This window comes from Cebus imitator, unplaced genomic scaffold, assembly GCF_001604975.1.
Source record: "Cebus imitator isolate Cc_AM_T3 unplaced genomic scaffold, Cebus_imitator-1.0 Scaffold124, whole genome shotgun sequence".
Lineage (NCBI taxonomy): Eukaryota > Metazoa > Chordata > Mammalia > Primates > Cebidae > Cebus > Cebus imitator.
In genome coordinates, this window is record NW_016107439.1 from 1,649,390 (window position 1) to 1,661,656 (window position 12,267).

At 38.9% G+C, this 12,267-nt stretch overlaps 1 long non-coding RNA gene across 5 annotated transcripts in view; it reads left to right on the forward strand.

The window, feature by feature from the left end:
- The window catches only part of LOC108312365, a 48,148-nt gene that overhangs the window by 34,085 nt on the left and 1,796 nt on the right, over positions 1–12,267 (forward strand). For all 5 annotated transcript variants that reach the window (XR_001828606.2, XR_001828607.2, XR_001828604.2 and 2 more), the window contains one exon: positions 2,793–3,043. This is a non-coding gene — a long non-coding RNA (uncharacterized LOC108312365). The remainder of the gene's footprint in view (positions 1–2,792; positions 3,044–12,267) is intronic.

The following is a 12,267-nucleotide window of genomic DNA, read 5'->3' on the forward strand; positions in this document are numbered from 1 at the left end:
TGGAGCACCTCTGCCCGCGAGTTTCCTAGTCTGTGGGCAATAAAAACGCGGCGTCCACTCACCCTCTGCGCTTTCACTGGGAGCTGCAATCCTGAGCTGTTCCTAAACGGCCATCTTGGATCAACCTCCATATTAACTTTAAAAATAAGATTATCTTAGACTTTTCACAGAGGCATAGCTAGAACATAACAAAAGAGAAATGCTGAAGGTAGAAAAAAATGTTCCAGGTAAATACTAATTTTTAAAAATCTGGTTTAGTCACATTAATGTTCATAAAGTAGCCTTTAAAGCAAAATTTATTACTGGAGATTACATGATAATAAAGTGTAATTTAATTAAGAAAAGACAATGGTTCTAAACTTATATGGTCCTAATAATACAGCTTCAAAATATATAAAGCAGAAATTGATAGAACCACAAGAAGAAAATGATAAAACTGCAACCATATTGGAAAAGTTTTACATATCTATTTATTTTAATCGTTGATAGATCAAGCAGACAAGAAAGTTTAGAAAGTCTATACAACATTCGAGTAGCATAATTCACAAGCATGATCTAATGGACCTACATACAGTGCTGCATTCAACATTTAAAGAATTCGAGTTTTTTTTTTTCAAGCTCTTAGGAAACATTTATGAAAATTAGCTCCATAAAAGACAATAAAGAACATATCAACAATTTCAAAAAATGAGTACCATGTAGGCCATCTTTTCTGATTATTAAGTAAGTAAATGTGGAACTGATAAGAAAATCATTTTTAAAAGTCATAAACATGAGCATTTTAAAACATCTTGTTATAATATAACATAAATGCTTTTACCCTTGAGCTCAAAAAATCACAGGAATAGTTATTCAGTCTAATTCCATTTATATAAATTCAAAAATAAAGCAAAACTGAAAATATATTGTTCAGAGATATATTTGTGTGTGATAGTAACTGTAAAGAAAACAGGAACAAATAACTTTAAAATTGTTCTTCACATGTACCCCAAAACCTAAAATGCAATAAAATAAATGGGAAAAAAAAATTTAGAATAGTGATGACCACCAGTGAAAGGATGAGGGAATCTCACTTAAATTGTGTGATGAGTGCAGGGGCATTGCTTTTATAACATTTGCTTTACGCTTTCATGAGAGAAAAATCTAGCACCCAATATGATCTGACATGCAATGTGTATGTAGAACATATATGTGTATATACAGAACGTATACTTACAGAATATATGCTAACACCTTATTTACTATATCTGTGGTAGACTTATTACAAAATAGGCCTAATTTTTGCTATTTCTGTATATTCTCCTTTTGCAATGTAAATCTGCAGCTTCTTCTAATAAGTCAATTTCCTTACTTCTTGAAGCTCTTACTCCCAAGAAATACATCTTCCCATTTGTTTTTCATAATAAGCAGCCATTTTCCATTGGTCTTAATTAGCATTGCCTTTTCTTGAATTCATGCAATTTTCCTTGTACTCTCATGACCTCCTTAAAAATTAGGCATCCTGGCCTCCATTTTTTTACATGTAAATTGTCTGGCTTATAGTTCTTACTTTAATTATTATTTTATTAATAACCCTTGAAGCTTCCTAAAGGTATTTGCCTTCTTAAATAGAGAGTACTTGAAAACCCTAATAGAATTCACCCACCAAGGAAAAAAAAAAAAGAAAAAAGCACGTGGGCTGGAGAAGAACTTGGGGAAGGCAGATCTCAGAGTTGAACGCCAAGAGCAATTCATTTCTATCAGTGGCCCCTTAAAAATAGGCCTGATCCAGTGTTCAAGTATATTATTTTTTAGAGGAGGAAATGAGAGGGAAACTATCCTTCTTTAAATAGTCTATATAAAAAGATTTTCTTAAAATAAGGAAATGCCATGTAGACGTTTCTCTGCACAGGACTGCTGACCTCCTAGGCTTGTCCCTTGGCTCATGTTCATGTAAATTATTTTTGTTAAAACACGTTCTGTTATAAAAACGGAGGTGTTTTTCACTTCCCCTTTGCAGTTAATGGCCAAGAATCTTAAAATAACAGGACTGAACTCCAGGCTGAAACCTAAACATGGCAAAACATGTAAATCCTCAGGCTATAATTAAACAACTAAGGGATTTCCTTCATGAGAGACGACAGGCTTTATCTACCTGCCTTGCTTATCAGTAACGGGAAAGGGAAGGGGGGTACTGAATTGTGATGAAATGTTTCACTAAACATGACATATCTCCAGAAGCAATTCCTTTTCCCTGCTATGTAGAGCACTAACAAATTTGAGGAATAGCAACTTTTTAAAAAAATCTTTTTATTTTAGAACACCATTAGATGTACAGAAAAAGTGTGAAGATGCTATAGAAAGCGTTCCCATATGCTACCCCCACCCTACAGTTTCCCCTAGGATTAGCACTGTATATTAGTGCAGCACATTGCTTATAATTAGGGAACCAAATTGATATGTCATTAACTAAAGTCCTCACTTTTTCAAGTTTTCTAATTCTTCCCTTAATATCTTTTTTCTGTTCAAGGATCCCATCCAGCATCTCACATTAGATTTAGAGCTCATGTCTCTTTTAGTTACTCTTGATTTTGACAGTTCTTAAGTTTTCCCCATTTGCCATGACTTTGACAGTTTTAAAGACTACTGGTCAGGTATTTTGTAGAACATCCCTCAATTGGAATTTGTCTAATATTTTTCTCATAATTACACTCAAGTTATGCGTTTGGGGGAATAATATCACAGAGGAAAATGGCAATCTCATAAAGTGTCATTTTTATAAATCCCATTTTTCCTTTTTCTAAGGTAGATAGGAGCATGTAGGAGTGAACATGTACAGAAAAAAATCTCTTACAGAGGAATAAGTCAAAATGCCACCCATATCACAAGGAAGTGGCCCTCTCTGAGCAGAGTCAGAATATGCCTCCGTCCCATATTACAGCTGCTACTTGGTCCATCATCAAACCTGAGGGAAAGTCAGGGGAGGAAGTCTGCAAGGGAATGAGAAGGATGAAAGATTTGTCACAAGAATCGTTTCTACTTCACAGAAAAATCTTCAAGCGTGGTGGGTCCACCAGAGTGTTCCTGTCTCCTTTCTTTCTCTGTCTGCTTGTGTTATGTCTCTCTCTTTCTCCTTGATTCATTCATTCATTCATTCATTCATTCATTCATTGTTTTATCCTCTCAACTAGTATTACTGAGTGCACTGAAAATTGAGTAGACACTGAAAGACATTCTTATCCTCAAGGTACTTACTTTCTAATGGGAAAGAGGTATCTGGTAACAAATAAATGCCATGAAGGAAAATAAAACAGGATAAGAGGAATCAATCTGGGTGGAGAAACGGGTATTTGTTGTCTTAAGGAAGGGTAAACTTTCCCTCTAGCTTTTAAGGGTTTGGTAATTGAGTCTAAAATAATTGACAGTAGGCAGATTAACAAGAAAAAAGAATAAAGATGTATCATGTGCATGGGGGCATCACAGGGAAAAACACTGATTATCTACCAACCCACTGAGAGGTAAAAGCTTATATACCCTCTTTTTTTTTTTTTTTTTTTAAGACGGAGTTTTGCTCTTGTTACCCAGGCTGGAGTGCAATGGCGCGATCTCGGCTCACCGCAACCTCCGCCTCCTGGGTTCAGGCAATTCTCCTGCCTCAGCCTCCTGAGTAGCTGGGATTACAGGCACACGCCACCAGGCCCAGCTGATTTTTTGTTATATACCCTCTTCACAGAGGAGACAGGTTGGGGACGTAGGCAACTTAGGGGTGAGAAGATAATTTCTGGAAAAGATGAACAGGCTCTGAGAAGAACAGGTGGCATCCTGTGATGAAGTCTGTCTGGGTGTGGGGTCAATCCCCAGTCTCCTCTCCTGGGAGGTGAGTTGAATCTTCTGTGGTTGATGAGATGCCTGGGGACAGGATTCATGACATCTGAGATCTTTTTGAAGTATCTGTCTTTAGGCAGATAAAGAAAGTTCAGAGAAAAGCCCCTCAAGGAATTTGCTGTTCCCTAAGTGCCCTGAGTTTGAAGTCCAAAGTGGCATATTTGGGGGTGGCATTTCCTGAACACCTTTACTACTTTAGAGAGTGATCAGGGAAGTCTTCTCTGATAAGAAGAAGGGATCCAGGTTCCAGACAGAAAACAAACGGCAAGGGTAAAGGCCCTGAGGTAGGATTTGAGATCTTAAGAGGTGTGCTAGAGACGGGGGGCAGTGACAGACATGCATCTTCGAGGGTTTTATTCTGTTAGATAGAAAACCACTGGTGGCTTTTTAGTTGAAACAGTGATATCATCCCAACTAGGTATTTAAAATATTACTTTGGCTTTGGTTTGGGGATTTGTTTGGGAATGGGAGAGCTGGTGGCGCAACTTGGCAGGAAAACTTCTTAGAAGATAATTACACTAGACAAGGCAACAGAAGACCACCAATTGAGCCAAGGTGGTAGCAGTGGAGGTGGAAAGGTGTAGGTAGATTTTGTATATAATTTGAAGGAAGGAAAAAGGGATGTGCTAATTAATTGCATACAAAATGTGAAAGAGTTTCCAGGTTTCACACATATGAAATTATTCTCTACTAAAAAAAATACATTGCTTCACCCAAATTTTCAGCCTCTAGATATGTCGAGACCTGACAAAGTCTCACATGTACACTCTCTTTGAGGCAATAATAGAAAGACTTTTTTCATTTATTTTCTTTTCAGTTCTCTCCTTTCTCCCCCAAGTCATCTACTTTAATATACTTATATTTTTAAACATGCCTGTATCCTTGCTAAATCCTTTGTGTTATTTTATGCATATTGTATTTCTAATGTACCAAGAAGTATTGACTTCAAGATCTCATTTTGTTTCTTTTTCTTTTTTTCTTTTTTACCTAACACTGTGGTTTTAGGATCTGTTCATGTTGCTGTTTGCACATCTAACATTCAAAGAGTTTCCCTTACTGTGCAGTATTTTACAGTATCTGTGACCTTACTGATAAATAGCTAGGTTGTACACAAATTTATGCTATTACATCGCATTTAGAAACATCCATGTACAGATTGCATTATGGACCACTTTGTGGGTATCTCTGTGACAAGGAATTCATCATTCTCTATTCCCATCCACATCCTTTACTGTTTTTTTTTTTTTTTTTTAACTTTTGGAGTTCCTCATATTCTAGATGCTAATCCCAATCAATTAATCGCATATTACATTTATTTCCAGTCTGTCATGAACCTGTTAACTTTATCTATAGTTTGCCCTATTTGAACTATTTAATTTTAATGTGGTCAAATAATCTGTTATATTTTTTAAATCCTTAAAGTGTACAGAGTTCAGAAGAATCTCAAGAAAGAACTTAGACTCATGGTAGGAATGTGACACAGTCAAAAGTGCATGTTTAAAACTGCCAAGTTGAATTTCCATTGAATGGGGTATGATGTGAAAAACATCAGTATTGTAAATTTCATCCACTTATGGAGTTGGTTATGTTCCACCCTATTCATCTTCTTCCCTCTCCATACTTTCTCCCTTGAGGGGTCATGTACTCCACTCTCTTATCCATTCTGCAGACTCTAGCCAAGATCTCTTTTAAAATTCCAGACTCACATTTTCAACTGCCTGATCTAGGGTGCAGTAGAAATATGTGTCTCCCTTACCTGTCACTTCTCCCTTCTTCTGACTAACAGAATATAATTACAGTAGTAAACACTTGTATACCATGACAGACATTTTTTCTGTGCTTTACAAATATAAATTCTTTCAAACTTTATATTAACCGTGTTTTAAAAACCCTATGAAGTCACACTCTTATTACTCCCATTTTACTGATGAGAAAACTGAGGCTCAGAGAAATTGTGACTTGTCCAAGATGACACAATTAGTATGTGCTGGAGCCAGGATATGTCTTTTTTTCTGTGGAGAACCAATTCCATATTTCAGGAGTGGAGTTGACACCATCACACCCCAGGGATATGCCCCAGGTTCCCCAGTACAGGATTGGGTCAAGGATAGGCATGTGACCACAGTGAACCTATCAAAATCTCTTTACAGAGGCTATTTTGTCTAAGCCCTGGGGAAATTATCTATTTCTGCTAATGAAATTGTATTGGTATGTGAGGCTGCCAAGGGTCCATTATGCTATCCACTCAAAAGAACCTGAGGACAGAAAGAGATTGATACCTGATGACATCATTTGAGTCCCTGGATCCAGTTATGACAGGGGCCAGTACCAACTGAGCCCATTCATTCCCCCTTTTCCTTAACCTACTTTGCATTGGATTTCCTTTACATGTATTCAAAACAAATCCTGACTGCTGTCAATAACCTACAAGTACTTTTGTCAGGTTCCTTTTTGTCCTTATACTTTTTTTTTTTTTTTTGAGATGGAATCTCTGTTGCCCAGGCTGGAGCGCAATGGCATGATCTTGGCTCACTGCAACCTCTGCTTCCTGAGTTCAAGCTATTCTCCTGCCTCAGCCCCCTGAGTAGCTGGGATTCCAGGTGCCATCCACCACGCCTGGCTAATTTTTTTTGTATTTTTAGTAAAGATGGGGTTTCACCAGGTCGGTCAGGCTGGTCTTGAACTCCTGACCTCATGATCCACCCCCCTGGGCCTCCCAAAGTGCTGGAATTACAGGCATGAACCACCACGCCTGGCTACTTATCATTTAAATAATCTTCTCTACTGAGGGAAATTCCCACATTATGAATTCAGCCTCATCAATGCAGAATTCAGAACCCAAATTTCCAGCCACTTCGGCAGCTCGGAGGCAGGCATGTGACCCAGGCTCTAGCAGCCATCTGTCCGCACACAGGGTCTCACATATGCATGCAGCCTCCATCTTTGCAGAGGCAGGTAGCAGCTGATGAGTTCAGCTTTCAGGAGCGGCAGGGGTTACAAATGCAAGTCGTTGGCTCAGAAGTAGCTCCGGTGCTGGAGCAGTAGGAGCTACACTAGTCGATTCCTTTCATTTCCTGCTTGGCAGTGGCAGCAGCAGTAAAGGTGGCTACCTCATCAGGTCAGTTCTGTGATGTGATTTGGGGCGTTGCTCATGAAAGCTTAGCCTTGAATCTGTTTCTCCAGCTCTCCCAACAATTCTGGGGAACAATTCCCAGTAGAACCGTCCTTTAATAAATCACATTCCTACTTAAATTAGGCAGCATGGTTTCTGTTGTTTGCAACTATAGTTAGAATGCCAGCTGATATATCCAGTCATAAAACACAAGCTCTAGGAGATCAGAACATAATAAAGGGCTTGACGCATAATAGATGATTAATAAATTATAGATAGAATATAACTATGATCATATAGCTATTCTGCTCACAGTCTATGAAGGAAGAAAAATAGAAAAATTACACTCCACCCCATCACCGTAGATAATGATTATTAACCCTTTGGTGACTCCACTTCTAGGTTTTCTTTCTCTGTAAGTACAGACATAGATAGACACATAGATATATAAAAAGAAATGGAATATTTTAAAGTAAAATGTGATTATAAGACACATATTGTTTATAATCTGCTCTTTTTTCCCTTCGTTTCTTACTTTTTAAAATCTCCATACGTCATTGACATTATTTCATGTAAACAAACATTTTCTCTTTTTGAGACAGGGTCTCACGTTGTCGCTCAGTGGCTTGATCACAGCTACTGCAGGCTCAGGTGATCCTCCCACCTCAAGCTCCCAAGTAGCTGGGACTACAGGCACACACCGCCATGCCTAGCTAATTTTTTGTATTTTTTGTAGAGATAAGGTTTTGCCATGTTGCCCAGGCTGGTCTTGAATTCCTGGGCTCAAGCGATCCTCCGCCTCAGTCTCCCAAAATGCTGAGATTACAAGTGTGTCACTGCATCCCTGCTTCATGTCAACAGATTTTATCTCCATCATCATTCTTACCAGCTAATGGCTGCAGGTATTCCATTGTACAAAACACATTAAGCCAGTTTTGCATTTTGATGTGTTTGAATTAGTCTCAGTACCTATGTATTATATACGCAATATGTTTTACCTATGTGTTAAATTATTATACATGCAGTTATGCATCTTGATTATATATAATTATGTGATAATCAATTCTCTTAGAGAAATATTCTTGACAATGTATCTCTGCTCACTTGATTGGGGACTTCTCTCACTTTCTATTTCTTCCCAGAATCAAGGCAACAAAAATGTGGAGTATATCAAATTATCCACACTAAATATTAAAGGTTTGGGAAGACTGTTTGTTTATTTACCTGCTTATGAGCCCTGCTTATCTCATCCCATCTTATCCCTAAGGCTTTTGTTTGTTTGTTTGCTTGTTTGTTCATGAGATACCATCTCACTCTGTAGCCCAAGCTGGAGTACAGTGGTGCAATCATTGCTCAACGCAAGGTCAAATTCCTGGGCTCCATTGATCCTCCCTCCTTGTCCTCCCTGGTAATTGGGACTACAGGTGTGTAACACCACGCTCATTTATTCATTTATTTTGCTAGATTTGTAAAAACTAAAATTCATTACATTTTAAGCCTAGCTTTCCCATTACGTCTTCAAGGTCAAACAAGATATTTTCTCAGGTGAGTTTTTTAAAAGCCATCTTAGTTTTACATGTAGTGGCATATTTTAGGTGATTAAGTATAATAAACCATGCTCTATGAGAAAACTCTGAATCAAAAAGACAAAGATCTGGTCAAGAAAAAGAAATGTCTGCCTATTCCTGAGAACTAAGTTTGCTAAGTGAGACCTGCCCATTTCCCTATTCTGTGGCTAGCAGAACATCTTCTTGGATAATGAAGATTTCCCTCAGGGCTAGGTGGAAAGAGACTATGTCCCTGGTGATCAGCAAACATATATTTCCAATTTGGGGCATCTTGTGGTTAATTGTCTCTTTTGTCCAAGGGGTAGCCTCCCTGACTCCTCCCCAGATATATATCATTCTCTCCAAGACGCCTCAGTATAAATAATAGAATAATTGTAAAAATGAACAAATGTACTTCTCTGCATTCAAGTGGTTACCATGGCAATGAGTGAATCACCAGTGTGAATTTCCTCTGAGCCAGCCACTCGGTGAAGGACCCAATGCTGCCTGTCTTAACCAGAGCCTGCCTCTGCAGCTGAGCTTGTCAGACCCTCTCTTCATGGAGTTAGAGGACACTCAAACCTATCAGAGAAGAGCTGCCCACCTTCTAAATCACAGATCTCTCAACATCTCTCTCTGTAATCCCACTCAAATTGCATGCCCAATAGGCTTCTTAATGGAGTCAGCAGAGAAATGATTCATATCAGCCCTAAGTGTTCATTAGAAATATTGGTACTAAATGAACTAAGATAATTTATCTGAAACGTGCACTTAAAATTATTCTTTTTTCTATTTCCAGCTTAGTGAACGATTTTCCCTTTATGAAGCCTTAGGAGGCTTTTCATTCAATCGCCATAATCCTTTATATTAATATATTTCAGAGCCAGTTTCCTACTCTACCGTCTTTATTCTGTTAAATCTTTGTCTTTCTTCTCCTCTTCTTCCAGCTTTTCTTCTTCTTACTCTATAATGTTGACTACTAAGTGTTTGCCTCCATGTCACCCATTAATGGCCAGAATACATTAAAAAAATCATTGTTGTCAGGACTCATAACTGAAATACCCATTAGAGGCACAGTCCTGGAGGAAGGCCAGGCCAAACACCCTGCTTGGGTTGTATTTGATAACCACCGAGGTTCTCTGTGTATAACTAGGCCCCAGAGTTTTCTAGTAAAATTGAACTTTGATTTTTGGCCAACTCAGAGCCCTCCTTATTCCATCTCATCTTATCTCTAAGGCGCTTGTTTGTTTGTTTATGAGAAACGGTCTCACTCTGCAGCCCAAGCTGCAGTGAATGATACAATCATTGCTCACTGAAAGGTCAAATTCCTGGGTTCAAGTGATCTTCCCTTCTCAGCCTTCCTAGTAATTGGTACTACAGGCATGTACCATCACGTCCAGCTATTTTTTTTTATTTTTTGTAGAAATGGGTCCGGCTATGTTGCCCAAGACGGTCTCAAACTCCTGGCCTGAAGTAATCCTCCCAACTCAGCCTCCCAAAGTGCTGGGATTACGGGTGTGAGTCACCACAACTGGCCTCTAAAACTTTTAGTGATACATTTTCTCATGTCTGCAAGACCCTGACTGGTTCCAAAACAGTCTGAGTCCTGTCTGACCAACATGGAGAAACCCCGTCTCTACCAAAAATACAAAATTAGCTGGGAATGGTGGCGCGTGCCTGTAATCCCAGCTACTCAGGAGGCTGAGGCAGAAGAATCGCTTGGACCCAGGAGGCGGAGGCTGCCGTAAGCTGAGATCGCGCCATTGCACTCCAGCCTGGGTAACAAGAGTGAAACTCCATCTCAAACTTCATCTGCCAGCAGCAAGAACTCCTTCCCGGGGGAGGAAAGGAAAGAACTCCTTCCCGGGGGAGGGAAGGGAAAAAAAAAAAAGAACTCCTTCCCTGAACTTTTGAGGATTGAACCCCTTTGACTCTGATCCAGGCTGCAGACTGGGCACATGCACACACCACACATCCACACATATTTTCTCTCACACACAAACACACACTAAATTTTTGGTCTGTTCGTGGATCCCCAGTGAAGGTTGGGGTGTTAAATGCTGAGCAAAATGCATTATTCAGGAAGAAAGGGTACAACATCAGATCCTGGCATCTGGTTTTCTGTCCTAACATAATTCATCCATGAGTGCTCGTTAAACACTTCTTTTATGCCTAGATACTCTTATCTCTCACTAGGTACTTTGAAATGAAAAACAAGAGAAAAATATCTAATCCTTGTTCTGTAGTATTCTGTAAGTTAGCAAGATAAATGAAGAGAGATAAATACGTGAATGAATAAATAGAAAACATAGGAGGATAAAGGAAAAAGATAAACCTCTCTCACACACACACAATGCAAAAAGGAAGACAAGGAAGGAAGAGAAGAGAACTTGTGGCTGGAATTAGTCACAGATGCCTTCAAAGAAGTAACTATTGGATGAAACTCCAGATTACACATCACACTCCAACCACAAATGGGAAGGAAACTGGAAACTCCAAAGTAGGCTCTCTGAGGTTAATGGTGTGATCACACACCTACTTCCTTATTAACTCCAGTGTTAACTTTTCCCACATCCGGAACTGGGAAGGAGAAAGGATGTACAGTCGAAAGGAAATAAGGACCTCTCTATTCACCTAAAAGTGGTGTGGTTCTGCATATTCTCTCAGTGCTTTAGTTGTGGAAAACCGGCAGTGCCAAGAGGCTGTCCTTGTCTCTCTGCAGGGTTACTGAAGTCAACGAACTGCTCTGTTATGGGAAGAGTTCACGAAAGTATTTCTTAGGCAGAGAGAAAAATAACAAAAGGGGTTTTTTCAACTTAAAATATTTATATGAACAGGAATACTGTGCTGTATCACTCAAATGTTATGCTAAACTGAGAATCCGGGCAACCTTCCCCGGGACTGTGCCTCGGCAAAGCAGCTGAGCTATGGAAGATCAAGTTTATATAAAAATGTGTAGCCAGCACTCGATGGTCCATATGTAAGTGTCCTAAGAATGAGGGTCTTACATATGAAGTATGTGCCACCGGCTTTCCAAAACAACAGGAGAGGATGTATACTTTAGATAGCATGTTCTGGTTTCTATCTTTTTTTTTTTTTGAAAGATTTTAATACAACTGTCAGAACTGACCAATTATTTAAACAAATCTAATCATGGCTGTAAAAAGAAATCAGTGCATTTTAGAGTCTCACACTAAGTTCGCATATCTAAAGTTCAAAAAATGACATTTAAGAAACATGAAATTTTCATAGAAATAGAGGCAAGTGTGCATCCAATCTAAAGTCCTCCGAGGCGACAATCTGCTCCCAAATTGTGTGGATTAGAGCACTATTAATAGCTACAGGAATAACCTAAAATATCACATGGAAGCAAAATGAGAAAGGGAACGATTTCGTTAGAACCTGAACATTTCTGTTTTTTAACCTGATATTTACATTATTGTAAACCTGACAAATTGGGAAAGAAGTCACTCCTTAGTATTGCATAAATGTGCCTATTTGATTTTGCATTTAATTACAATTATTTGTGATTATTTGCTAATTATTTGGATACGGAAGTGGAAAATAGAAAGCCATTCTGATGGAAGGAATGGGGGGCTGCAAAAAAGTTTTCATCCCTGCTGCTCCCCAGGCTCACTGCCACATTAAGTAGGCCTTTGTGATCCTCGGTCTACCCAGGCCCTCTGCAACAGCTGGTACTTTACTGCTTTCTTGAAGTTACATTTCATAGCCTGTCTGCTACTG